The following is a 27234-nucleotide window of genomic DNA, read 5'->3' as shown; positions in this document are numbered from 1 at the left end:
TTGGCTGTTGGCATCTTTATGAATGAGAAGTAATAACTTGGGAACAGAGTCACTTAGCTAGCATCTAAGGGCAGACTCTTGTCTCTGGGGTAACCACTCTTGGGGGCCCAACGTTAGCCTTAGAATATAAGCATCATCAAGCCAACCCATACAGAAGACCATGTCTCAGAAAACTGTAGTGAGAAATCTGGAATTCTGTGTTCTTTAAAAATCAGGAGCATTATAGGAATGTGCTTTCACTTTACCCAGGTGTGGGATGTGGGGCTGCTGCAGACAGTCTGCAGCAGCTGACCATGATTTGCCTCGGGCTCTAGCAGAGGCTTGGTTTTGCCAGCTGCAGATAATTTCTGCAATTGCTAGAGCCTGGAGAGGCTGGGTTGGTGGGAAGTGGTGGTTTGTTCGTAGTTGTGGTCAAGGAACAAAAGGAAAGAAATATGATTCAGAGGTCTCTGTCTCTCTCCCTCCTCTATCTTTCCTTTTCTGTCTAGTGATAGGGGGTGGAATTGGGAAAGGAGGGGGGAAGGAATAAAGGGGGGGGGCAGACCCACAAAGTAGCAAAGGCCAGCAACATAAAACAAACACCTTAGTTTGAGTGCACTTTTCAGGCTGGTGAAATATAGAGATTCCGAGGTTATAAATCAAGACCCAGAAACTGCTCTCTGTACTCCAGTGGACAGGAGCTCTCAGTACAGAAGAATGCTCAATACTGTTTGCATTGTTCACTGATCATGAAGAACTTCAAGATACAAGTAAACTGTGAAGCGTGCACAAGACAGCCGTGCAGTGGACAAAGGCCAATATCAAAGGTGAGTGGACGTATGTAATCGTGAATGCCAGGTGTGGAGGCTGCTTCCTCTTGCTCTACCTGCGAAGCTGAAGACAGTTCATAAGGTTGGTCTTAACCTACCCAAAGTTAACAGTTTCCAGAATTCTGAGATTTGGCTTGTTTGTACTCTTGACTACGCACAAATGTTGCTGAAGAAAGCGGGCGAGCCTTGTATTCCTTCCTTATGTAGAGTTGTTGAATGCAGTGGTACTATGAGGTCAGGGCATTGTTCTTCCTAGGTCAAGGCAGAAACTGTAAATAGTTATCTCTGACTTTATCGTCATGGTGATAACTCCCTAAGCTTGTGAAATGGAATCAACCAAAGGACGGTGATTTTCAATCAGTGATACATGTGTGTAAAATGTGTGAGTAACTGAAGGTGTCAGACTCAAGCACACTTCCTACTGTATGTGAGAATACTGTAATACCATAAAACACACCTGTGGCTTCTGTACTGGCCGTAACAATAAAATTATGTTCATCTGAGTACATGACAGAAAAAAAAAAATCACATTTAAATACTGATGGGCAAGTTATTTCACAATGTTTTTGTATTATAGTGGGGTTTGTTTAGTTTTTGGGTTGTTTTTGGTTGGTTGGTTTGGGGTTGGCTTTTCAAAGCAGGGTTTCTCTGTGTAACAGCCCTGGGTGTCCTGGAACTCACTTTGTAGACAAGGTTGACCTCGAACTCAGAGATCTGCCTGCCTCAGCCTCCTGAATGCTGGGACTAAAGGTGTGCACCACCACGCCCGGCTATCATATCACATCTTATCACATCATATTGTCAACTGTATCACAGGAACACATCATTCCCAGTGAACTGTAGACTGCTGGCTATAAAATCCTTACCTCACACAAAATAGATCTAAGATCTGAATATAAGAACAGAAACTATAGGCCAGACAGTGGTGGCGCACGCCTTTAATCCCAGCACTTGGGAGGCAGAGGCAGGCGGATTTCTGAGTTTGAGGCCAGCCAGGTCTACAAAATGAGTTCCAGGACAGCCAAGGCTACACAGAGATAACCCTGTCTCAAAAAACAAAAAACAAAACAAAACAAAAGAACAGAAACTATAAAATACTCTTAAAGGAGTTGGGGCTGGGGGGTGGGAGGAGTAGGTAAGTGACTTCACAAAGATTTTTAAATGTTTCTCTTCCAAAGATTCTTTGATGAGCATCAGAAAGATCAGTAAGGAGAATTAGGGAAGATATCTGCAAAACATGAATCTCATAAAAAGCACTCATACCTCAAAAACTTACGCCTGGAGCCAGGGACTGGAGAGATGGCTCAGCGGTTAAGAGCACCGACTGCTCTTCCAGAGGTCCTGAGTTCAATTCCCAGCAACCACATGGTGGCTCACAACCATCTGTAATGAGATCTGATGTCCTCTTCTAGTGTGTCTGAAGAGAGCAGTGGTGTACTCACATACATAAAATGAATAAATCTGAAAGGAAGGAAGAAAGAAAGAGAAGAAAGAAAGAAAAGAATGGAGCCAGGCAGTGGTGCACACCTTTAATCCCAGCACTTGGTAGACAGAGGCAAGAGGATCTCTGAGTTTGAGGCCAGCCTTGTCTACAAAGTGAATTTTAGGTCAGTAATGGCTACACAGAGAAACCCTGTCTTAAACAAAACATTTACTTTTTTTTTTTTTTTAAGAATGGACAAAGATTAGACATTCCTCCACAGGAGATAAACTCATTTCCTGTGTACCCAAAATGATGTGTGACTTTGATTACTCATGAGGGAAACCCTCATTAAAATCATAAAAAGATAGACTACAAGTCCACCTGGGTGACTTGAATATAAGAGGCAGCCGCTGGAGCCCCCACATCCTTCCTGGTGGGCGTGTGAACGGGAGCCTCCACACTGTCAAGCGAACCTGGAGTTACCTCTTGATCCATCAGTTCCAATCCCAGGGATGTCCCTAGGAGAAACAAACCATAACTTCATTATGTTCCGCAATATGAATGTTCACAAAAACCTCATTCCTGGATGTGGGAGGGAGCTATGCACAGTGATCCCAGCAGACCGCTGTGATGATCAGACACAGCTGTGCAAAACATGGCGCCACCGCAGAAGCAAAATTAGAGGGTTATCTGGGGAAGAGAGGCCAGGTAAGACTGAAGGCCTAGCACAAGGAGGGAGGGAGGGAGGCTGTTTTCCTCAAAACTGTAACAGACAAAGTGAATTCATGGGGCTGAGCAAATGGTTCAGTGGTTGGAGATGCAATCCCACTGAGCCTTTCATAAGCACCTGTAACTCCAGCTCCAGGGGAAGCAACGATCTCTCTGGCCTCCTCAGCACCCACACATGTGAGCGCATGTATACATGCATACATACATACATACATACAACACACATACCTAAGTAAAAAAAAAAATTAAATTTTATGTCTGTGGGGTTTTGCCTACCTGTCTATCTGTTACCGTGTGCGCACACTGCCTGTGGAGGGTGTTGGATCCCCAGGAACTGAAGTTACAGGTGGTTGTGAACTGCCATGTGGGTGCTGGGAATCGAACCTGCATTCTCTGGAAGAGCAGCTAGTGCTCTTAATTGCTGAGTCATCTCTACAGCCCCCAAATAAATTTTGTCTTGGTTTTTTTTTTGTTTTTGTTTTTAAAAAAACCACAGGGTTTCCTCTCTGTATCCCTGGCTGTCCTAGAACCTCCTTGTACCAGGTTCGCTTGACAGTGTGGAGGCTCCCGTTCACATGCCCACCAGGAAGGGTGTGGGGGCTCCAGCGGCTGCCTCTTATATTCAAGAACTCTGTAGACCAGGCTAACCTTGACCTTACAGAGATTCTCCTGCCTCTGCCTCCCAAGTGCTGGGATTAAAGGTGTGTGCTGCCATGCCTGGCCCCCAAATAAATATTTTTTAAAGAAATCTATAGCATTTTTATTCATATATGCTATCTGTAAATTGTATAAAATTAGCTTGTTAGTTAGAAAAACTTGCTTTTTTTTTTTTTCCATGTTGAGGATTGCACCTAGCTAGAGTCTCTCACATGCTTGTGCCTTGCCATTAAACTACTAAACTACATTACCCAAAAGTGTGTGTGTGTGTGTGTGTGTGTGTGTGTGTGTGCAGTCTTGGCTGCACTAAAATGGATCCTGTAGACCAGGCTGACCTCAGACTTGTGATCATCCTGCCTGGGCCCCTAGTGCTGAAATGATAGGTGTATGCCACCATGTCTAAGTGTTAGGAGTGGTCTTCCCTAAGGGACTGTAGCAACCTCTGAAGGACCCTATAGCCTAGGGAGTTAATAGCTTTGTTCTGTAACTGGCCTTCCTGAGCCCTTTGCCAAAGGTAACTCATGTGGTCTGACTGTGGTTTTCCTGAACATTAATATCAAGCAGTGTTGTGAAGATTTCAACCTTGAGTTGTAGGTGTTTATGCCTGCGTATACTCTTGCAGGATGAGTACAGACTGCCCTCGCCATCTGCATTTGACCCACCTTTAGCCTCTCATTATAAGGCAGTTCACACACGCTCCCATGAATTCACATATATAGAAGTCGTTTTGTTAGCGGTCCAGTGTCTTCCCAGTTGAGTGTGTAAGAGAGACTCACAGCTTTCTTAGTAAGTAAGGAGACTAGATAAGTGGTGTTTGAATGACTGCACCCAAAGAAGGAACTGCAATTGAGCAATTTCCTCCATCAGACAGACCTATGTCTGTAGGGTCCGGCGCATTGTGGGCAGTGCGTCCCACCCTCGGGGTGGTGTGGGGCAGATGGTGCTGGCCCGGATAAGAAAGGTAGCCGAGTAAGCTGGGAGAGGCTTTCTCTCCTCAGTGTTCTCTGCTTCAGTGCCTGCCTCTAGCTTCCTGCCCTAGCTTAATCAAATTAAATCCCTTTCTCCCCTAGTGGTTTTTGTCACAGCAACAAAACCCAAACTAGGACCCTGGGTCCCAATATGTAGACCAGGCTAACTCATCTTGGAGCTCTTCCTGCCCCACCTCCAGAGTTGTAGGACTAAAGGCATGTGCTCATTCGTTTCGACAAATAACTGCTCCTGGGAAGCAGTCTGAGAACGTGAACTTGATTTCGCCTCAGGGGCAAAATGGAGACTACATACAAAATGGCTGCACTTGAGCTGAGAGGAGTGAGCCTTGACAGTTTTCCTTTTAAATTTGTACTCCGTTTTTGGAAAGTTAACATTATTTACCAAGAAAAAAATTAAGTAAGGAGAGAATACATTTTCTTTTTCTTCTCCTTTTATTTCTTTTCCTCCAAACAAGGTTTCTCCGTGTAGCTCTGGTGGTCTGGAACTTGCTCTGTAGAACAGGTTGGCCTTGAACCTCTGCTTCCTAAATGCTAGAATTAAAGGTGTGCACTACCACTGGCCTAAGAATACATTTTCTGTCTTCTCACCTCTGGGGACTAGAGGACGAGTTGGGGGATACCACCCTATTGAGAACAGTGGTAAAGATTTCCTATTAAATTGTACTTTCTCTGTTTGTCTCTGTCTTTCTCTGTGTCTCTTTCAGTCTCTCTGTCTCTCTGTCTCTCCCTCTGTCTCTCTGTCTCTGTCTGTCTCTCTGCCTCTGTCTCTGTCTCTGTCTCTCTCTCTCTGTGTGTGTGTGTGTGTGTGTGTGTGTGTGTGTGTGTGTGTGTGTGTAGCTCTGGATGGCCTGGAACTTGATTTGTAGACCAGGCCAGCTTCTGCTGGGATTCGAGGAGGATTCAAGGCTGCTCCACCACAGCTGGCCACAGCTGGCCACAGCTGGCCACAGCTGGCCACAGCTGGCCACAGCTGGCCACAGCCTCAAACCCAGAGAGCTCCTGCTTCAGCTTGCTGAGCATGAGACCGACAGGAATAAGCCGCCATTAACCTAGTGAGGTCAGTCATAACGAGTCTGTTCTCCAAGACGGACCACGGCTGCATATGTGTTTAGGAACAGCGTAAAATGTAGGTGGCTTTGATTTGTCATCACTGACAACTCCCAGGTGGCTCTTGCTAAGAAGTGCCCTGCCGACTCCTTCTCCTCCTCCCCCCTCCCCTCCTCCCCTATTCCTCCTCCTCCTTCTCCTCCTCCTCCTTTATCTTCTTCTTTTTATGTTTTTTTTTTTTAAATTGGTTTGGTTTGGTTTGGTTTTTCAAAACAGAGTTTCTCTGTGTAGCCCTGGCTGTCCTGGAACTTTCTCTGTTGACCAGGCTAGCCTTGAATTCAGAAATCTGTCTGCCTCTGCCTCACAAGTATTGGGATTAAAGGTGTGCCACCACTACCCAGCCCTCCTCCTCTTCCCCCCCTCCTCCCACTCCTCCCCTCCCCTTCCCCCCCTCCTCTTCCTCCTCCTCCCCCTCCTCTTCCTCCTCCTCCTCCTCTTCTCCTTCTTCTTCTTCTTCTTCTTCTTCTTCTTCTTCTTCTTCTTCTTTTAACAGTGTGTGCGACCTTTAACCTGGTGAGTGGGCTCATCGTGTCTCAGTACTGACAGCAGGAGAGGTGCAGGCATTGCTTTGCGTTTCACTGGTGATCAGTGTAAAGATGATCGGCCACAGGAAATAATTGTTTTATGACTGGATTCGTGTATGTGTGTGTGTGTGTGTTTTAAGATTTATTTATTATTATATCTAAGTACACTGTAGCTGTCTTCAGACGCACCAGAAGAGGGCATCAGATCTCATTACGGATGGTTGTTAGCCACCATGTGGTTGCTGGGATTTGAACTCAGGACCTTCAGAAGAGCAGTAGGTGCTCTTAACCACTGAGCCATCTCTCCAGCCCTTCTTTTTCTTCTTTTTCTTCTTCTTCTCTTTTCCAATACTGGGGACTGACCCTATGGCCTTATACATTCTGGGCAAGCGCTCTTACCACTAAGCCATATCCTATATCTACAGCGCACAGCACAGTGTTCATTCTGATTCTCACTCACTTAAATAATAGTTGGTTTGCTCTTCATCAAAATTTAGCTGACCTCTGTAGCTTTCTCTCCACACCCTGGGACCTCCATCCTTGGGGCATATTGTATACTGGGGTCTATTGGTGGCCCTGCTTCCTAGAGGATAGTCTAGGGAACCTGGGCTAGGGAGAGGGCTAGTGAGGTATTAGGGTAGCTTGATGCTGCAGAACCAACCAGCAAAACCTCTTTTCTCCTGTTTCATAAATTCTGCCTAATTCACCTACCAAGCTCTTCACCCTTCAAGACCTTTTGCCACTGACAAATTCTTGTGCTAAGAACACTCACTGCATTTGCAGAGGATCTGGGTTTGGTTCCCAGCACCCACATCAGGTGGCTCATAACTGCCTGCAACTCAAGTCCCAGGCTGTCTGATGTCCTTTGACCTCCATGGGCACACATATACACTCAGTGTCTATAACCTTGCAGGTTTACACATATACACATAAATAACTTTTTTTTTTAAAAAGTACTCTTTTATAAAAGAATACTAGCCATATCGGTGGGATCTAGCTTTAACTTTGGGAACTCTGCCTCAGTGAAAGGAGGAAGGATGATCAAGAATGAGTCCCAACATCAGTCTTGGAGTCCAACACATAAATACATGTGCCCCCATGTGTGCCAACACACATGCAAACATGCATACATGCACACATCCACACCATACATACATACATACATACATACATACATACATACATACATACATACGTAAAAGAAAAACGAAAGAAATAATTCATCCATAGATGAGCGGGATAGGTATGACATTAGGGGTGATAACCACAGGAAATCTATGGTGCTTGTGTTCTGTCTCGTGGTCAGCAATGTTTACAGGGCTCAGTTCTCTTTCTGAGGACTTGCTTATAGAGCTGAATGCTTACACATTTTGTGCACAGTAATGTGTGTGTGTGTGTGTGTGTGTGTGTTGCTGGGGATGGAACTTGGGTCCTTGCACATGCTAGGCAAGGGCTCCACCTCCGATCTAGGTTCAGGTAGATTTATAATTTTTTTAAATTTAGAACTTTACGCTTAAGAAAATCACAACCCGCTGGGCGTGGTGGCACACGCCTTTAATCCCAGCACTCGGGAGGCAGAGGCAGGTGGATTTCTGAGTTCAAGGCCCATCTGGTCTACAAAGTGAGTTCCAAGACAGCCAGGGCTACACAGAGAAACTCTGTCTCGAAAAACCAAAACCAAAACCAAAAAAGACAACCACAACCCGAGGCACTGTAGACGCGGCTCAGTGGAAGGATGCTTGTCTAGCTGTGCAGAGCTGTGGGCTTGATTCTCCGTGGCAAGGGGGGAGGGAAGGTCACTGTTGAGCACAATCATCTCAGTGGCACTTGGCAGACAGATAAATGGTAAATTAGAGCCCAACCAGAGAGACACAGTAAGATCAAAGCTACCTTGGTCTATATAGCAAGACCTGAGTGGGGACAGGAGAGAGGGGACACTCAGCCCTTCCACTTTTTAAAGATTTATTTATTTATTTATTTATTATTTACTTGTGTGTATGTGCTTGCTTGCATGAGTTTATGTGTACCAAGTATGTAGGAGCCTTCAGAGGCTAGAAGAGAGAATTCCTCCATGTGGGTGCTGGGAATCAAACCCTGGTCCTCTGCCAGAGCAGTAAACGCTCTTAACTGCTGAGCCATGGCTCCAGCCCTGTTTTATCTGTTTAAATACCCAGCAGCAGCCTGACCAGTTCTTTCAGGACTGAGCCATCTGAACCACGTTCTGAACTCCCCCCGAACCCCGTTATAATACTACTCCTGTTTCTCCCAGGAACCCTGACATACCACCGTGCCCCCAAACAGCCCTTTAGAGAGCACAACCTCAGAATAGTTAAGAAATTAAACACTCTGTTTTTATGTTTTGAAAGGTTAGGGGGAGATGCAAGAGTATAATAATTAACCGGAGTGCTTTCTTCTTTGACTCTCCATGGTGCCTGAATACAAAATGATATTCTCACCTCCTATTTTCCATTGGTCCACAGCCATCGGAGACTTTCATGTGCCTACAGCAAATGCTTTGTTGACCTGGTGTTCTTACCATGCAAAGTGTCCTGAGACGCTAGTGGCGCCTCGTCCAGCCCAGACACTGAAGGGGACCCAGAGCTCCACTGCTGCATGTATTTTCCTGAGGAGTTTAAAGTGTGGTAGAACCAACTGTCTCCCGGTCATTTATGTGTAATTTGATTCAATCTGAGAAAACCAGCCAAGAAAAATCCATGCAAATAGCCAGCGCCATGAAGAACGAAGTAAACAAGCCAGTCTCCAGTAACTGAGTCTATTTCTTGTACATGTTTGTTTGGGACGAGGACTAATTATGAAGCCCAGGATGCCCTTGAACCTAACGCCCTGCCTCAGCTTTCTGAGCGCTACAGTCACAGTCAAGTGCCACCACATCGAACTATTTTACTCACTCTCTCTCTCTCTCTCTCTTTCTCTCTCTCTCTCTCTCTCTCTCTCTCTCTCTCTCTCTCTCTCTCTCTCTCTCTCTTTCTAAGTTACATAAAGACCAAAAGTTCTTAAAATGAAGCAGGCAATAAGAACACAGGAGATCTCTAACAATAACCACAATGTTAAACGCAACCCTGTCCTGATTTCTGATTTTACTGTTTGCACTGACACGCACTGACAGCCTTTAAAAAGATAAGCGTCAAACAAATATCCTGTTACTTCTACTTCACTTCAGTTCTCTTTGAATGACCATATAATTTATTCTCAAAACCCAGGCACTTTTAAAGATCAAAGAGATACTAAAAATAATTAACAGTACTGTCTGAGAGGCAACAGGATCAACCTCGGACCCGAACAGGCAAATCAGGTCTCTGGTTATCCTATCTGTCTTATGATAAGGCAGAAAAGCAGAGTCGCTTTGCCTGAAGCCTTCAGTGACCCCGACACCCCCACCCACTTCCAGTTTACTTCACAGCCCGAGCCACTCTGGCTGATCTGGGTGGGTAGGGCTTGCCACCGAGCTGCGAGCTGCGCTGCTAGCTGCTCCCTTTACGGAGGGTTTGAACACTGGCAAGCTTGCACTACTTTCCTCGTTCCACAGGCTACTCAGTCTCGCCTGGCTGGTGTGCATCCTTTCCTTCCTGGGTACTTAAGGGCCATGGAAAATGTGAGGGCTTGCATGGTGGCACGTGCTTGCGATCCCAGGGCTCACGGGGGTGGAGGCAGGAAGATCCCCGTGGGAGCCGGTGCCCAGTGGTTAAGGCTGCTTTCTGTCCTTCCAGGGGCTCAGCAACCCCTCACCTAGCAGCTTACACCTGACTGTAACTGGAGTCCAGGGCATCTGTCACCCTTTTCTGCCTTCTTTGGGCTCTCAAATACATGTGGCATATAGTCCTCCGACACAGACTTTGTAAGTACAAATGAAATAAATCTTTCAAAAAAAATTTTTTTTTTCCAGTGAGAGATCAGATCTTGGGTTCAGACTCCATCTTGGAGGACCTGACCTAAGGTTGAACTTGAGTTAACTAACAGACGGGTACCTAGCCCCTAGCACCAGTTTCCAGGTTACTCCCCATCAAATCTGCACCTCTAGGTTCCAAGCCTGCCCCTGACACTTCCTAACAATCAACAGAACAACAAGATTTTATGGTTTGGCTCCCAGAACCAGCCAATTAAGTTAAAGGCCATAATGTACCCTCCCCCCCCCCCAATCAGATGTGTACCAGGCTAGACACTTCCCTTCTTGCTTCTATAAATACCTGCTTAAAATTGAACTCAGGTCTTCTCCCTCCCATTCTGCTGTGTCAACTCAAGCTCTGTGGCCCCAGCTCAAGCTTGTAAATAAAGACACTGATGTGATTACATCCAAGTCAGCTGCTGGTTGGTCTTTTGGGGTTCTCAAATGCTCCCTGGCACGACACCAGACAGAGTTCCTTTGTGCAGCTCTGGCTATCCTGGAACTCATTCTGTAGACCAGACGGACCTCAGAACTCACAGAGATCTGTCTGCCTCTATCTCACCAGTGCTGGGACTAAATGTGTGGGTCACCACCACCCTGCTCAGAAATGCTTTTACAGACCAGCCCGAACAACGTAGCAAGGTCCTATCTCAAAACAAACAACACACACACACACACTTTCGGCCTTGAGGTACCAATGGGAGAGTTTTCCAAGCATGGGCAAGGCCCTGAGTTCAACCCACAGCATCACTGAAATTTAAAAGGACCCTTTGACTTTATTACACGTGTAAGGTCCCATGTGATGTTTCTTCTGCGTCCATTCTGGATGACTCAAACAAGACCAAACAGAAAAGCAAATAGCTCTACTTTACCCCACTCCAGTCCTTCCTGATCAATGGTATACTTTTCTCAGTGCCTCTGTCTCCATTTCTCCAACAGAATCCCTGTAGGTTGGGTGTTTTACTATACTATCTTCTGGTTTGAGGACAACACGAATCAAGAGAGGGAGAAACAAGATCTGCATTTCTCCTCACATCCTGCTGCCTAATGCAACATCCAATGCACAAAACTTCCTTCATGTTGCATCTGAACAAACCTTTTCAAGGGAGGGGGCGCCAATAGAACCTAGGCCTCCTGCTTACCAGTCAAGTGCCCTACCACTGAGCTGCATCCCCAGCCCCTCGACAAACCTTTCCCAGACACAAACTCTGTTACTTTTTTCTCTTCCTTCACTTTCATTGAAAGTTGTTTACAGACTCTATACTAGTGAACTTCACTACTCAGTCAAGTTTGCTAGGTTCTCTAGGGGTGAGGTATGTGTAGGGTGTGTGTGTGGTGGTGGTGGTTGTGGCGAGTTTGAGTCACTTCTGCAAGTGTTCCTAGCTGGACTCCAACAGCATCATCTCCTACACAGAGTGAATAAATGCTCTCTCTGGTGAATTTGGAGTCACTTTTTTTTTGCACTTTTGTGTATTTTTATGCATGGAAATTGGACTTTGGAAACAAAATGAAGTACTGCGGGGTATTTGATCACACAGGGAACCCCAAGATTGTGTTAGTTACTGGAAAAACTTGGTTTTAGTTGTGGTGTGGCTCTACCCAGGGCTCTCCACCTGAATACTGTATACAGGATTAAATAAAGTCAACCATAGGTCAAGAGGCAGAGCAAGCAATCAGTTGATAGGAAGTGAACATAGGGTTATTAAGAAAAAAACCAGAGAGAGTAAGAGGGAGTCAGGAGGACGGATAGAGAGACACACAGTTTGGAAGAGGTGTTTTGAGATGGTGTGTGTGTGAGAGGGAATTTCTTGTAGGATGACTGCTAAGGAGGAAGGTCAGCTGGGTGCTTTCTGTCTCTCTGAGCTTAAAGGCCTTCGCCCTAGCATCTGGCTCTCAAGTCTTCATTTGTAAAATTGAGTGATGGAGATTTTGTTACAAAAACAATAAAGCATTAGAAATTATCTTCTATAATGTTTGATTTTACATTTCTTTCTCAATTGTATTTTGTTAGTGATGTCACTGTTTAAAATGGTTGCCAAGTATAATCAAGTATAATGCTTTCCCAGTTTTTCCTCCAGAACCCCCCATCTGATCCTCACTCCCCCTACTTCTATGAGGGTGCTCACCTACCCACTTACCCACTCCTGCCTTCCTAACCTGTCATTCCCCTACATTGGGGCATTGAGCCTTCACAGGACTAAGGGCCTTTCCTCCCATTGATGTCCAACAAGGCCATCCTCTGCTAAATGTGTGACTGGAGCCATGGGTCCCTCCATTTGTTCTCTTTGGTTGATGGTTTAGTTCCTGGGAGCTCTGGGTGGTCTGGTTGGTTGATATTGTTGTTCTTCCTATGGGTTGCAAACCCCTTCAGCTCCTTCAGCCCTTTCTCTAACTCCTCCATTGGGGACCCTGTGCTCAGTCTTATCTTCCTCTGTATTTCTTAGACTCTGGCAGAGCCTCTCAGGAGACAGCTATATGAGGCTCCTGTCAGCAAGCTCTTGTTGGCATCTGCAATAGTGTCTGGGTTTGGTGTCTGGGGATGGATCTCCAGGTGGGGCAATCTCTGGATGGCCTTTCCTTCAGTCTCTGCTCCACACTTTGTCTCCCTATTTCCTCCCTTAAGTATTTTCTTCCCCTTCTAAGAAGGAATGAAGCATCCACATTTTGGTTTTCCTTCTTCTTGAGCTTCATGTGGTCTGTGCATTGTATCTTGCATATACTGAACTTTTGGACTAATATCCACTTATCAGTGAGTGCATACCATGTGTGTTCTTTTGTGACTGGGTTACCTCACACGGGATGATATTTTCTAATTCCATTTGCCTGTGAATTTCATGAAGTCATTGTTTTTAATAGCTGAGTAGTACATACAGTAAGTGTACCACATTTTCTGTATCCATTGAGGGATATCTCTGTTCTTTCCAGCTTCTGGCTATTATAAATAAGGCTGCTGTGAGCATAGTGGAGCATGTGTCCGTATTACCAGTTGGAACATCTTTTGGGTATATGCCCAGGAGAGGTATTGCTGGATCTTCCGGTAGTACTATGTCCAATTTTCTGAGGAACCACCAGACTGATTTCCAGAGTGATTGTACCAGTTTGCAATCCCACCAACAATGGAGGAGTGTTCCTCTTTCTCTGCATCCTTGCCAGCATCTGCTGTCCCCTGAATTTTTGATCTTAGCCATTCTGACTGGTGTAAAGTGGAATCTCTGGGTTGTTTTGATTTGAATTTCCCTGATAACTAAGGATGTTGATCATTTTTTTAGGTGCTTCTCCGCATTTTGGTATTCCTCAGGTGAGAATTCTTTGTTTAGCTCTGTACCCCATTTTTTAATAGGGTAAATTGTTTCTCTGGAGTCCAACTTCTTGAGTTCTTTATATATATTGGATATTAGCCCTCTATTGGATGTAGGGTTGGTAAATATCTTTTCCCAATCTGTTGGTTGCCTTTTTGTCCTATTGACAGTTTCCTTTGCCTTACAGAAGCTTTGCAATTTTATGAGGTCCCATTTGTCGATTGTTGATCTTACAGCATAAGCCATTGCTGTTCTGTTCAGGAAAATTTCCCCTGTGCCAAGTGGTTCCCCACTTTCTCTTCTATTAGTTTCAGTGTTTCTGGTTTTATGTGGAGGGCCTTGATACATTTGGACTAGAGCTATATACAAGGAGATAAGAATGAATCTATGTGCATTCTTCTACATGCTGACTACCAGTTGAACCTTCATGATTTGTATAAAATGCTGTCTTTTTTCCACTGGATGGTTTTAGCTACTCTGTCAAAGATCAAGTGTCCATAGGTGTGTGCATTTATTTCTGGGTCTTTAATTCTATTCCATTGATCTAACTGCCTGTCTCTGTACCAATACCATGCAGTTTTTATCACTATTGCTCTGTAGTACAGCTTGAGGTCAGGGATGGTGATTTCCCCAGAAGTTTCTTTTATTGTTGAAAATAGTTTTCACTATCCTGGGCTTTTTGTTATTCCAAATGAATTTGCAAATTTGTCTTTCTCATTCTATGAAGAATTGATTTGGAATTTTGATGGGGATTGCACTGAATCTCTAGATTGCTTTCAGCTAGATGGCCATGTTTTATATATTAACCTGCCAATCCATGAGCATGAGAGATCTTTCCATCTTCTGAGATCTTCTTCGATTTCTTTCTTCAGAGACTTGAAGTTCTTGTCATACAGCTCTTTCACTTGCTTAGAGTCACACCAAAGTATTTTTATATTATTTGTGACTATTGTGAAGGGTGTTGTTCACCTTCTGTTTATTCTTTGAGTAGAGGAAGGACACTGATTTGTTTGAGTTAATTTTATATCCAGCTACTTTGCTGAAGTTGTTTATCAGAATTAGGAGTTCTCTGGTGGAGTTTTTGGAGTCACTTAAATATACTATCATATCTGCATATAGTGATGGTTTGACTTCTTCCTTTCCAATTTGTATCCCTTTAACCTCCTTTTGTTGTCTAATTGCCATAGCTAGAACTTCAAGTACTATGTTGAATAGATAGAGAGTGAGCAGCCTTGTCTAGTCCCTGATTTTAGTGGGATTGCTTCAAGTTTCTCTCCATTTAGTTTGATGTTGGCTACTGGTTTGCTGTAGATTGCTTTTACTAAGTTTAGGTATGGGCCTTGAATTCCTGATCTTTCCAAGACTTTTATCATGAAGGGGTGTTGAATTTTGTCAAATGCTTTCTCAGCATCTAATGAAATGATCATGTGGGTTTTTTCTTTGAGTTTGTTAATATAGAGGATTATGTTGATGGATTTCCATATATTAAACCATCCCTGCATCCCTGGGATGAAGTCTACTTGATCATGAAGGGTGATCATATTGATGTGTTCTTGGATTCTGTTTGTGAGAATTTTATTGAGTACTTTTGCATCGATATTCATAGATGAAATTGGTCTGAAGTTCTCTTTGTGTGGTTTAGGTATGAGCAAATTGTGGTTTCATGGAACGAATTGGATAGTGTTCTTTCTGTTTCTATTTTGTGGAATAGTTTGAAGAGTATTGGTATGAGGTTTTCTTTGGATGTCTAATAGAATTCTGCACTAAACCCATCTGGTCCTGGGCTTTTTTTTGGTTGGGAGACTTTTAATGACTGCTTCTATTTATTTAGGGGTTATAGGAAATGTTTAGATGGTTTATCTGATCCTGATTTAACTTTGGTACCTGGTATTTCTCTAGAAAATTGTCCATTTCATCCAGATTTTCCAGTTTTGTTGAATGTAGGCTTTTGTAGTAGAATCTGATGATTCTTTGAATTTCCTCAGTTTCTGATGTTATGTCTCCCAGTTCATTTCTGATTTTGTTAATTAGGATGCTGTCCCTGTGCCCTCTAGTGAGTCTGGCTAAGGGTTTATCTATCTTGTTGATTTTCTCAAAGAACTAGCTCCTGGTTTTGTTGATTCTTTGTATAGTTCTTTTTGTTTTTACTTGATTTCAGCCATGGGTTTTATTATTTCCTGCCATCTACTCCTCTTGGATGCATTTGCTTCTCTTTGTTCTAGAGCTTTCAGGTGTGCTGTTAAGCTGCTAGTATATGCTCTTTCCAGTTTCTTTTTGGAGGCACTCAGAGCTTAGCACTGCTTTCATTGTGTCCTATAAGTTTGGGTATGTTATGCCTTCATTTTCATTAAATTCTAAAAAGTCTTTAATTTCTTTCTTTCTTTCTTCCTTGACCAAGTTATCATTGAGAAGAGTGAGTGTTGTACAGCATCCATGTGTATGTGTGTTTTCTGTTGTTTTTGTTAGAATTTAATATCAGCCTTAGTCCATGGTGATCTGATAGGATGCATGGGATTATTTCAATCTTCTTGTATCTGTTGAAGCCTGTATTGTGACTGATTATATGGTCAATTTTGGAGAAGGTACCATGAGGTGCTGAGAAGAAGGTATATTCTTTTGTTTTTAGGATGAAATGTTCTATAGATATCTGTTAAATCCATTTGGTTCATAACTTGTTAGTTTCACTGTGTCTCTGTTTAGGTTCTGTTTCCATGATCTGCCCATTGATGAGAATGGGTTGTTGAAGTCTCCCACTACTGTTGTGTGAGGTGCAATGTGTACTTTGATCTTTAGTAAAGTTTCTTTTATGAATGTGGGTGCCCTTGCATTTGGAGCATAGATGTTCAGAATTGAGAGTTCATCTTGGTAGATTTTTCCTTTAATGAGTATGAAGTGCTCTTCGTTACACTTTTGGTAACTTTTGGTTGTAAGTTGATTTTATTCGATATTAGAATAGCTACTCTAGCTTGTTTCTTCGGACCATTTGCTTGGAAAATTGTTTTCCAGCCTTTTACTGGTAGTGTCTGTCTTTGTCACTGAAGTGGGTTTCCTGTATGCAGCAAAATGCTGGGTCCTGTTTAGGTACCCAGTCTGTTAGTCTATGCCTTTTTATTTTTTTATTGGGGAATTTAATCCATTGATGTTAAGAGATATTAAGGAATACTGGTTGTTGCTTCCTGATATTTTTTATCTTATTTTTTATTTATGTGGCTATCTCCTTTTGGGTTTGTTAAAAGAAGTTTGTTTTCTTGCTTTTTCTAGGGTGTAGTTTCCCTCCTTGTGTTGGCATTTTCCATCTATCATCCTTTGTAGGGCTGGATTTGTGGAAAGATATTGTATGAATTTTGTTTTAACATGGAATATCTTGGTTTCTCCAGCTATGGTAATGGAGAGTTTTGCTGGGTATCGTAGCCTGGCTAGTATTTGTGTTCTCTTAGGGTCTGTATGACATCTGTCCAGGATCTTCTGGCTTTAAAGTCTCTAGTGAAAAATCTAGTATACTTCTGATAGGTCTGCTTTTATATGTTACTTGGCCTTTTTCTCTTACTGCTTTTAATATTCTTTCTTTGTTTTGTGCATTTGGTGTTTTGATTATTATGTGACAGGAGGAATTTCCTTTCTGGTTCAATCCTTTTGGGGTTCTATAGGCTTCTTGTATGTTCATGGGCATCTCTTTAGGTTAGTGAAGTTTTCTTCTATAATTTTGTTGAAGATATTTACTGGCCCTTTAAGTTAGGAGTCTTCTATCTCTTTTATACCTATTATCCTTAGGTTTGGTCTTCTCATTGTGTCCTGGATTTCCTGAATGTTTTGGGTTAGGAGCTTTTTGCATTTTTCATTTTCTTTGACTGTTGTGTCAATGTTTTCTAGAGTATCTTCTGCCCCTGAAATTCTCTCTCCTATTTCTTGTATTCTGTTGGTGATGCTTGTATCTATGACTCCTGATCTCTTTTCTATGTTTTCTATCTCCAGAGTTGTCTCCTTTTGTGATTTCTTTATTGTTTCTATTTCCATTTTTAAACCCTGGATGGTTTTGTTAAATTCCTTCACCTGTTAGGTTGTGTTTTCCTGTAATTCTTTCCTCTTTAAGGGTTTCTACCTGTTTACCTGTGTTCTCCTATATTTCTTTAAGGGAGTTATTTATGTCCTTCTTAAAGTCCTCTATTATCATCATAAGATGTAATTTTTTTGATGTAAATACACGAGATAGTTTAATGGTGGAGCTCCGGGTTGAAACGTATCTCACGCAGGAGACAGTGGATTGGACCACGAGGCTTGGAACTAGGGGTTTTATAGAAAAGGGTCTGGGGCTGGGGGAGGAATTGGCACGGTTTCACATGATTGGTTCATTTAAACATCAGCAGACTGTACATGCAGATAACATAACTTAGGTCAGAAAGGCAGGAGATAGGGAGGTGCCGGGCCAGTCCGGACATGTCATTCTCTTTATCTTTATAGCCAAGCAGCCTCAGGAATGTCTTAATGACGGGCCTGCCTGGGCATGTCCTGACCTGTTCTGCCATGTTCTCGGCCCCAGGTTTCAAAGCTCACAAACAACTCTTTGGGCTATTTGACATAAATTACATGAATCACAGGTCTCAAGTTTTATTTTTTTTCATTCCCCTCTTCTTCTACTAAGTAATTCTAATCTTAGAATTTTAGAAGTCTATATCTCTATGTGGAGAATAGAAATAATACTCTTTTTCTATAAGAACAAAAACTGAATAAGAAGGGATAGTAAACAGAACTAGGCAGGGACCCTTCTAGTGAGGCTTGAGGGTCTGGGCATGATGTAGGTGTACGTAGATCAGATCTCTGGCTGGAACTGGTGAGATGTCTTTTGGGGTACCCGGCTCATTCACTGTAGCCAATTGTGACCAGACTTTTTTCTGCACCACCTGCAAGCCTTTTAACTTAGCATACAGATTATTATTACAACAACATGTAGGTTTAAACACATCATTTAAGACAGTGATGGGCATGGGAGCCCCATAAAGGATCTTAAAAAGAGTAAGGCTGAATCAAGAGGGAGTATTTTCAGTTCTAAATAGGGCATGGGGAAGGAATACCAAGTCTGCACCAGTCTCTATGGTTAATTTTGTCAAGGTCTCTTTTAGAATTCTATTCATCTTTTCTATCTGTCCTGAGCTTTGGAGCCTGTATGCACAATGTAACTTCTAACCAATCTCTAACATCTTGGCCAGTCCCTGACTTACCTGAGCAACAAAGGCAGGCCCATTATTGGACCTGATTACCTTGGGTATCCTAAATTTCGGGAAGATTTCTTCTAGGATCACATTGGCTGTCTCAGAACTGGTAGGAAAAGCTTCTATTCACCTTGAAAAGGTGTCTATAAACACTAATAAGTACTTGTTGCCATATCTATCTGGCTTAGATTCTGTAAAATCTACCTCCCAGTAGGCTCCAAGCCAGTCGCCCCTGAGCCTCTTCTCAGGAGTATATACATGGAGCATTCTGCATTAGTCATAGCACAGGCCTTGCAGCTTTTGACTATTTCTTCTGCTAAGTCAGAGAGTCCTGTAACATAGTAGTCAAAGGACCTAACCACACCTTTTAATTTCCTGGCCCCCAGGTGGGTCAAGTAATGTCCATAACTTGATAGTGCTCAGGGGTGTATCTAAAGTTGGTCTCTCTGACATCATAATAATCTTTAGGCTCCTTGACTGCCAGGATCATTGCTCTTTGGGCCGCCTGTTTGGCGGTTAGATCTGCCATCTGATTTCTTTTAGCCACAGCATCTTAGGTCTTTCTCTGCAGATATCAACATCCCTCTTTGTCTATATATTGCTCCGTACAGTGGCAAAAGCATATCTGCTGTCAGTGTAGACTTTTCTTTTGCCATTCATAGAGCTTGTATCAAAGCCACAAGTTCAGTTTTCTGGGCTGACGTCTTCAGGGAGGCTGCTGGCCTAGATCACTTGCTTTCTGTCCACCACTGCACTGCTGTCCCCACCTTCCACTTACCTTTAACCGAGAGGCTACTGCCGTCCGTGTACCAGCTCGAACTCTCAGGCCAAGGCTGATCTGATCCTTCAGATCATTTCAAGTACCAGTTTCTTCTGCCAGAATGTCAGTGCAGTGATGAGTAGGTGAAGTCTCAGACAGTAGGGTAGTGAGATTGAGGATAGCAGGGGGAGCGAAGGTCACTTGTTCAGTCAACAAAAAAGCTCTGATAATGTGTCACAGGAGCGTTGGTCATCGTCCATCAGTCAGGGGGCTTTTGGATAATGCTTTCAAGAGTGTGGGGTGCCACTACAGTTATTTGCTGTCCCAGAGTGAGCTTATCAGCATCCTTGACAAGCAGAGCTATGGCAGCAATAGCTTTCAGGCAAGAAACCCACCCGCTGGCAACAGGGTCGAACTTCTTGGGTAGGTAAGCCACTGGCCTTTTTCAAAGTCCCAAAGTCTGAGTAAGGACTCCTCTAGTGACCCCTGATCTCTCTTCCACATAAAGAATGAAAGGCTTGGTTAGGTCAGGCAAAGGCTGGCCATCAGTAGGGCCTTTTTCATTTCTTTAAAGGCTTTCTGGTGATCTGGGGTCCACACAAACACTTCCCCTTCCTTGGTTAGGGGGTACAATGGGGCAGCTAAGGTCGCCAACCCAGGTATCCAGAGCCTGCAGAAGCCAGTGGTGCCCAAGAATTTTCTTACTTGCCTTGGTGTAGTTAGTCTTTTTCTGGCTTCTTTTAGCCACTGTTTCCCACCTCAAAGGGTGTATCTCAAATAATTAACTTCAGTCTGACACAGCTGAGCTTTTTAGCTGAGGCTCTGTCTTCTGTTGCCCAGATTTCCTGTCTAGATCTTGTCTTTTTCTTTCTCTCCTATCACTGCAGCCAAGATTCTAGTCAAATTTCTCTCTTGTCTATGATCCCTCTCGTCTTCTCTTTCTTCTGCCTCTCGCCTCTCTGCCCCCCCCCCTCTCGTAATACGCCTTCTCTGCCTCTTACTTACTGGTTCTACTCTAAATATTTCTCATTTGGGGTATCTCTCTTATCTTGGACCTCTCTAATCTCTTTCATCTCTATTTTTACTTCTCCTCACTGTTAACCTCTCTATTTGCCACTATCATCCATCTCTCCTGAGTCTGCTGAAGCTTTGTTCTTCCTTACAGTCTAAGCTCACCTTTTTCTAGACCTCTATACCCATTTGTCAGAGCCTGGTGATTAGACTTGTAGGAAGGTGCTCCTTACCTGGGACAGGAGTTTTTAAGTGGGCGGATGTCTCCCTCACTGGTTAGCAGCTTAGGGTGGGGTCGCCCTAGAAGAGAAAACACATGGTACAGGGAATGGAGCAGAGCCAGGCAGGGCCGGCGTGGGGGCCCTGTGGGCCTCGCCCCTCTTTCTTTTCTTGCCTGTTCCGCAGGCGTCGAAATACGTGGTGGTGGGGGGGTGGGCATCCCTGGGAAACCTCCACGTTGGTGTTCCCCCCTGGGCTGTGGTTTCCTGAGTGGTGCCTGGCCTCGGTCCCCAGTCCCCAGTCCGGCCTGTGGCTGCATCCCAGAGCTCCTCTGAGCAGTCAGGGGTGCACATGCGGAGGAGCAGGCCCATTCGCAGGAAAACAGTGCCAAGTTGTTTTTCTTAACTATTACTGACAAATTCTGTCCTAACGTCAGTCAAAGTCCACAGTCAGAGACAAAGAGTTGACACACACACAGTCTGTCCCATGACAAAAACCACAACAGAAACAAGACAGTAACAGAGAAAGAAAAAAAAAAAAAGACACCAGTATCTAAGCACACTCGTTCCTCACTCTGCCAGATGACAGTCAGACCTTTTTGACTGTCCTTCACCCTTGGAACGTCTTCCAGGGGTCACAGCTTGCAGGGCCTTCTGGATGTCTCCCTCCCACGGCTACTGGGTCCTTACGGCCCACAGTGGCAGCTGCCAGACTACAGAATACCAGAACTGGGGACCCGGGTGGGACTCAAACCCACAATCCCAGAACTGTAAAACCAAGACACGAGGTGGGACTCAAACCCACAATCTCAGAACTGTAAAACCAAGACACGAGGTGAGACTCGAACCCACAATCTCAGAACTGTAAAACCAAGACACAAATTCACAGTCTCAGAACTGAAAAACCAAGACACAAATCCTCAATCTCAGAACTGAAAAACCAAGACACAAATTCACAGTCTCAGAACTGAAAAACCAAGACACAAATTCAGCGGTACCACACTTAGACAACAGACAACATGTAAGAGTCACACAAACAAACATATCTCCAAGGGGTCTTTCGGGGTTCCTGGGTGTCACGCCGATCTCTCTGGGGCCTCCAAATGAAAGAACCTAGTGGGGAAACCCCCACTCAACTCCCGATTCGGCGTGCACCCAAAAATCACGAACAGACTGTCTTGATGTAAATACATGAGGTAGTTTAATGGCGAAGCTCCGGGTCGAAATGTATCTCACGCAGGAGACAGTGGATTCGACCAAGATGTAATTTTTAAATCTGAATCGTACTTTTCCAGTATTTTGGGGTATCCAGGACTTGCTGTGGTGGGAGAACTGGGTTCTGATGATGCCAAGGAGCCTTGGTTTCTGATACTTAGGTTCTTGTGCTTGCCTCTCACCATCTGGTTTTCTCTGGTGTTAATTGGTCTTGCTGCCTTTGACTGGAGCTTGTTCCTCCCGTGGGCCTGTGAGCCTGTGATCTTATGTGTGTCATCACTCCTGGGGAGACCAGCTTTCTCCTGGGCAGGATTTAGGTGTCGATGACTGTGGGAGTCATAGCTCTGGAGCGCAGATGGAGACCGGAAGGATCCTGTCCCCAGCTGCTCCACTGTTTCTGTGCCCCATGCACTCCAGGCTGGTCCCTCTTTGGACAGTTATTGGAGTGAAAGTGATGATCTCACCTCTTGGCTTAGGAGTAAGAGCACTCCTAGGAGATCAGCTCTCTCATGGCAGGATTTGGGTGTGGAGGGCTGTGGGGCAGCCTTAGCTCCTGGGTGCAGATGGAGACTTGAAGGCGCTGTCTAATATTCACTAGAAGACTGTGCTTTGTGTTGTGTATCAAATAGGTTCATACAGCCAGGAAGTGAAATATTGTTTGCTCTGAGCTCAGCATCAGTGAAGCAATGTGTATCATCACCTTGATATTCTTGTGGCCGTGATAAAAGTACTCTGTCAGAAGCAACTTGAGGGAGAAGGTATTTATTTTGGCTCACACTTCCAGATGGGTAGAGATCTTCACAGTGAGGAAACTTTGGCAGGAATAGTTGGCTGGAATGTCTCATTGCACAACCAGATTCAGGAAGCAGAAATTAAAAGAAGTAGAGGGGCTGGAGAGATGGCTCAGCGGTTAAGAGCACTGACTGCTCTTCCAGAGGTTCCGAGTTCAATTCCCAGTAACCATCTGTAGTGGGATCTGATGCCTTCTTCTGGTGTGTCTGAAGAGAGTGACAGTGTACTCACAAACATGTATAAATAAACCTTTAAAGAAAGGAAGGAAGTGGAGTTGGCTGTAGTGACCCACTCCTGTCAAGCCTTCACCTCCTTTTCCAAACAGTACAGCCAGCTAGAGACAAAGTTGTCAAAACACCTGAGTCTATAAAGGAAATTTCATATTTGAATCACAGCATACATATTTTGTTCTTAGTAAGAAACAGACACAAAGTAATATATGTATGTATAAGCTGATGGCTGATTGATTGACAAAATATTGTGCCTGGAAAATTGTAGGAACCTAAGCCTATGTACGTGTCTTCTGGGCACAAGTGTTCAGTATTTGCCAATTCTGGGTAAGTGGCAACTTCTTTGGTAACTGCACTGTTTAGCATCACATAATCTGGAATACTAGAGAGAGTTAATTTGCACGTGAATACGGCATACTATTCTCAGTAGTGACAAGATGCTGCTGAAGTTTAATGGTTTATACCGTCATTAAACAGAGTATGCCTACTTAGAACATTTTGGTTATTCTAGAAGAGTCAAGGCCTTTCTACATCATGATGACTACAGCATACTCTGATGCTGCTCATGTGTATGATGATGTTACTGCCCAAGCTCTCAGAAACAACTCAAAAGACTATTTTTTTATCACTTATTTCTTACAATAGAAAAGGCGTGTTTTAAAATCACAATGCGCCGAGAGAGGGCTGGCGCATGTGCAGGGCCAGAACTCAGGAGGCAGAAGTAGGAATACGGAGAGACTAAAGCCAGCGTGGGCTGCATCACCGAATCTCAAACACCCAACCACCCACCTGAAGGAAAGCAGCAATGGAATCTCACATGTAACGTACAGCATCAGTAGCTTTCTCAGGCCAAGTAACCATGGGGAAAGGCCTGAAATTAGTAACCAATTGCCTTTTTGAGGGAAAAGATATTTACTATTGAATAGCCCAGTGTTCAGAGTTTATTTATGAAGAGTTATTAATCCTCCTAAAGAGCTCATTAAATCACTTAGAAAATAAACTCCTTTGAATGTCTCCATAAGTTCAGCTTTCCTTGGGGAGCAATGGGGGGAAGTCAAGAACCCAGTTCTCTGTCTCAGTTTCTGTGTCTCTGTGTCTCTCTCTCTGTCTCCCTCTGTGTTCGTGTGTGTGCACATGTATGTGTTGTGGCCAGAGGTCAATATCACATGCCTTTTCTCAATCATTCTCCATCTTATTTATTTATTTATTTATTTGGTACAGCGTCTTATTATAACCCCATGTACTCACTATGTAGACCAGGCTGGACTTGAATGCACAGATTTGCCAGCCTCTGCCTCCCAAGTGCTGGGTTTAAAGGCATGTGCCACCATACCCAGTAGTCTATATATTTTTTGAGGCAGGTTCTCTCAGTGAATCTGAAGCTCAGTAAGTCAGCTAGACTGGCTGGCTAGTAAGCCCCAAGGATTCCCCATCTCGGCTTCCCTGGTGCTGAGATTATAGGAATGTGCTGCTGTGCCCTGATTTTTGTGTGGGTACCAAGGATCAGAACTCAGGTTCTTTTGTGCACAGTAGGTAGTTTACTAAGTAGACTAACTCTCCAACCCCAGCATCCTGGACATTGGGAAAGTGTGTTTGTGTGTTTGTGTGTGTGTGTGTGTGTGTGTGTGTGTGTACTCTACATAACTCTTGTTCGGAAAGATGGTTGGTTGGCATCAACATTGGTTAACACAAAAGAATTTTTAAGTCCTTAGAGCTTGTTACAAATGAGTTCCCGCATCTGATGTGGGGACCCTATACTTGCTGTTCACTGTGCCGTAGGTTTGCATATAGTCATAAATTCCCCCAAATACAGATGAAGAAAACCGAATACAGACACGCTCGTTTTTCTGCAGTCACTCTGCAAAGTAGGAGGGGATAAACCAGGTGCTAACTTTATTGTGTGAATGCTAAATGCTTTTTTCTTGTCTCGACTTCCTATGGTTTTAATTCTCCAGGTGTCAGCATAAATTACATGAGGGCGCACACCCCTGATACATCTTTTAAAGTTTCTTCCTTGCTCTGTAGTCTTCAAGGTCTTATCTTCCTATCATTAAGTAAGCAGAGCAAAGAAACAGAAAGGACACCTTAAAGGAGACCAAAAAATTCAGGCAAAAAAAAATATTGAATTCCAGAAAATAAAGGATCATATCTAGGAGCCCAAGAGCTTAACCACATCCTATATGTAAATTAACTCATCGTATTAAGGGACCGATGAGATGTGAATGATGAGATGGGAGATGTACCAGCCTGTTGCCTCTTCACTAATCTTCTCCCACCTCCCTCTCTCAGGAAACTGAGTGTCTGGGTTTATTGGGGAGGTCTGGCAGACTCTCTGCTCCCATAAAAGTGCTTTTGAACACCACCTGATGAGTGCCTTATTTCATTTTATTTTTTTTTAAATGCAAAAAATGCTTTATTTAACAGTTGTAGGTCATGCCATGGGCTAGGTGACGGTTATCTAAGACCCAGCAGCAAGGTCAGCCCAATGTCCAAGCCAATGTCTAACTCCAATAAAGTGAGTCCATCACCCTCTCCACCAGGGCCTTTGACATTTTAGATGACAGAGTGACTGATGTCATCATAAATTCCACAGACATCTGCATGCACTCTCCCTGGGACCCCGTCCTGCCTGGCACTTTGGTTACCCTAGCTAGATTGATGGGCTCCAATGCCTCCTGTCCATGATGGCAGCAATCTAGCAGAGGCGCTCATTTTATTTTTAAAAAATATATATTTTATGCCTGGCATTGGTGGCACATGTCTTTAATCCTAGCACGTGGGGGAGGCAGAGGCAGGCAGATCTGAGTTTGAGGTCAGCAGCCTGGTCTACAGAGTGAGTTCCAGGACAGCAAAGACTACACAGAGAAACTCTGTTTCGAAATGTGTGTGTGTGTGGGGGGGAGCAGGGGGTGTTGGGGGGCTGGTGAGATGGCTCAGCAGGTAAGAGCACTGCTCTTCTGAAGGTCCTGAGTTCAAATCCCAGCAACCACATGGTGGCTCACAACCATCTGTAACAAGATCTGACTGACTTCGTCTTCTGGAGTGTCTGAAAATAGCTACAGTGTACTTACATATAATAAATAAATAAATAAATCTTTTAAAAATAACGGGCTGGCGAGATGACTCAGTGGTTAAGAGCGATGACTGCTCTTCCAAAGGTCCTGAGTTCAAATCCCAGCAACCACATGGTGGCTCACAACCATCCATAAAAAAAAAAAAAAAAAAAATCTGAGGCCCTCTTCTGGAGTGTCTGAAGACAGCTACAGTGTACTTTCATATAATTAAAAAACCACACGCAAAAACCACTGGAATGAATGAAGCTAAGTCGGGGGCTGGAGAGATGGCTCAGCTGTTAAGAGCACTTGCCAGCTCTTCCAAAGGTCCTGAGTTCAATCCCCAGCAACCACATGGTGGCTCACAACCATCCGTAAGGAGATCTGACTCCCTCTTCTGGAGTGTCTGAAGACAGCTACATATAATAAATAAATAAATCTTAAAAAAAAAAAAAAGAAATGTGTGTAGAAATGTGTGTGTGTGTGTATACAAAATGTGATATGTATGTGTGATTGTGTGTGTGTATATATATATGATATACACAAAATGTGTGATATATATTTATATATAAATTAAGAACTCCATAGAATATATTTTGGTCATATCCCATGTCCATCTTCCCTTTCCCTGTCTCCCAACTTCACACCTTCTTTTTAAGAAATAACTCACCAAGTCCCGTTTGCACCACTCATATATTCCTGAATGTGGAGTCATCCCCTGGAGCTTCCAACCTATAGGGGCCAAACTTAAAGAAACCTGGCCCTCCTTCTCCCAGAAGCTATCTGAAGTCAATATCTCCTCAGCCAGATGTGGGGTTCATGCACTTCTTCCTGTTCCATGCTGCCTGTAATGCTGGTCTGCTCCTGTGCAGGGGACCATGGCTGCTGTGAGGTCATAAGGGCAGTGGTCCTGTCACATCCAGAGGACACTGGTTGCTGGGCAGTGGTGGCACACACCTTTAATTCCAGCACTTGGGAGGCAGAGACAGGAGGATTTCTGAGTTCAAGGCCAGCCTGGTCTACACAGTGAGTTCCAGGACAGCCAGGGCTATACAGAGAAACCCTGTCTCGAAAAAAACAAAACAAAACAACAACAACCAAACAAACAAACAGAGGACACCGGTTTACTCTGGCTTTCTGACCTCTGGCTCTCTTTCTGTCCCTTCTTCTGAGATAGGTGGCAAGCACCTTATGTTATAACCAACAAGTAAATGAAAGAAATAATTTTTTTAAATGTGAGGTACTAAGGGTAGAACTCAGGGCCTTGTGTCTACCGTGGAAGTTTCTACCAGTGAGACTTCCAGGCA

The 27234-nt window shown here is 43.9% G+C and overlaps 1 long non-coding RNA gene and 1 pseudogene across 2 annotated transcripts; one reads left to right on the top strand and one right to left on the bottom strand.

Moving 5' to 3' along the window:
• Nucleotides 1-421: 421 nt before the first annotated feature.
• On the top strand, nucleotides 422-9025 carry Gm4566 (predicted gene 4566; annotated as a pseudogene). Its single transcript, NR_028023.1, has 3 exons — nucleotides 422-445; nucleotides 606-806; nucleotides 8719-9025. The product of NR_028023.1 is annotated as a predicted gene 4566 (transcript).
• Nucleotides 2480-26770, bottom strand: 4930471L23Rik (RIKEN cDNA 4930471L23 gene). The gene is made up of 3 exons (NR_045460.1): nucleotides 26598-26770; nucleotides 20653-20719; nucleotides 2480-2750 (listed from the first exon to the last, which is right to left on the bottom strand). It is a non-coding gene; the product is annotated as an RIKEN cDNA 4930471L23 gene (long non-coding RNA).
• Nucleotides 26771-27234: the final 464 nt, after the last annotated feature.

The sequence above is a fragment of the Mus musculus genome, chromosome 17 (genome assembly GCF_000001635.26).
Source record: "Mus musculus strain C57BL/6J chromosome 17, GRCm38.p6 C57BL/6J".
In the NCBI taxonomy this organism is placed as follows: Eukaryota; Metazoa; Chordata; class Mammalia; order Rodentia; family Muridae; genus Mus; species Mus musculus.
Note: the sequence above shows the minus strand (reverse complement) of the source record. Positions and strands in the feature narration are given on the sequence as shown.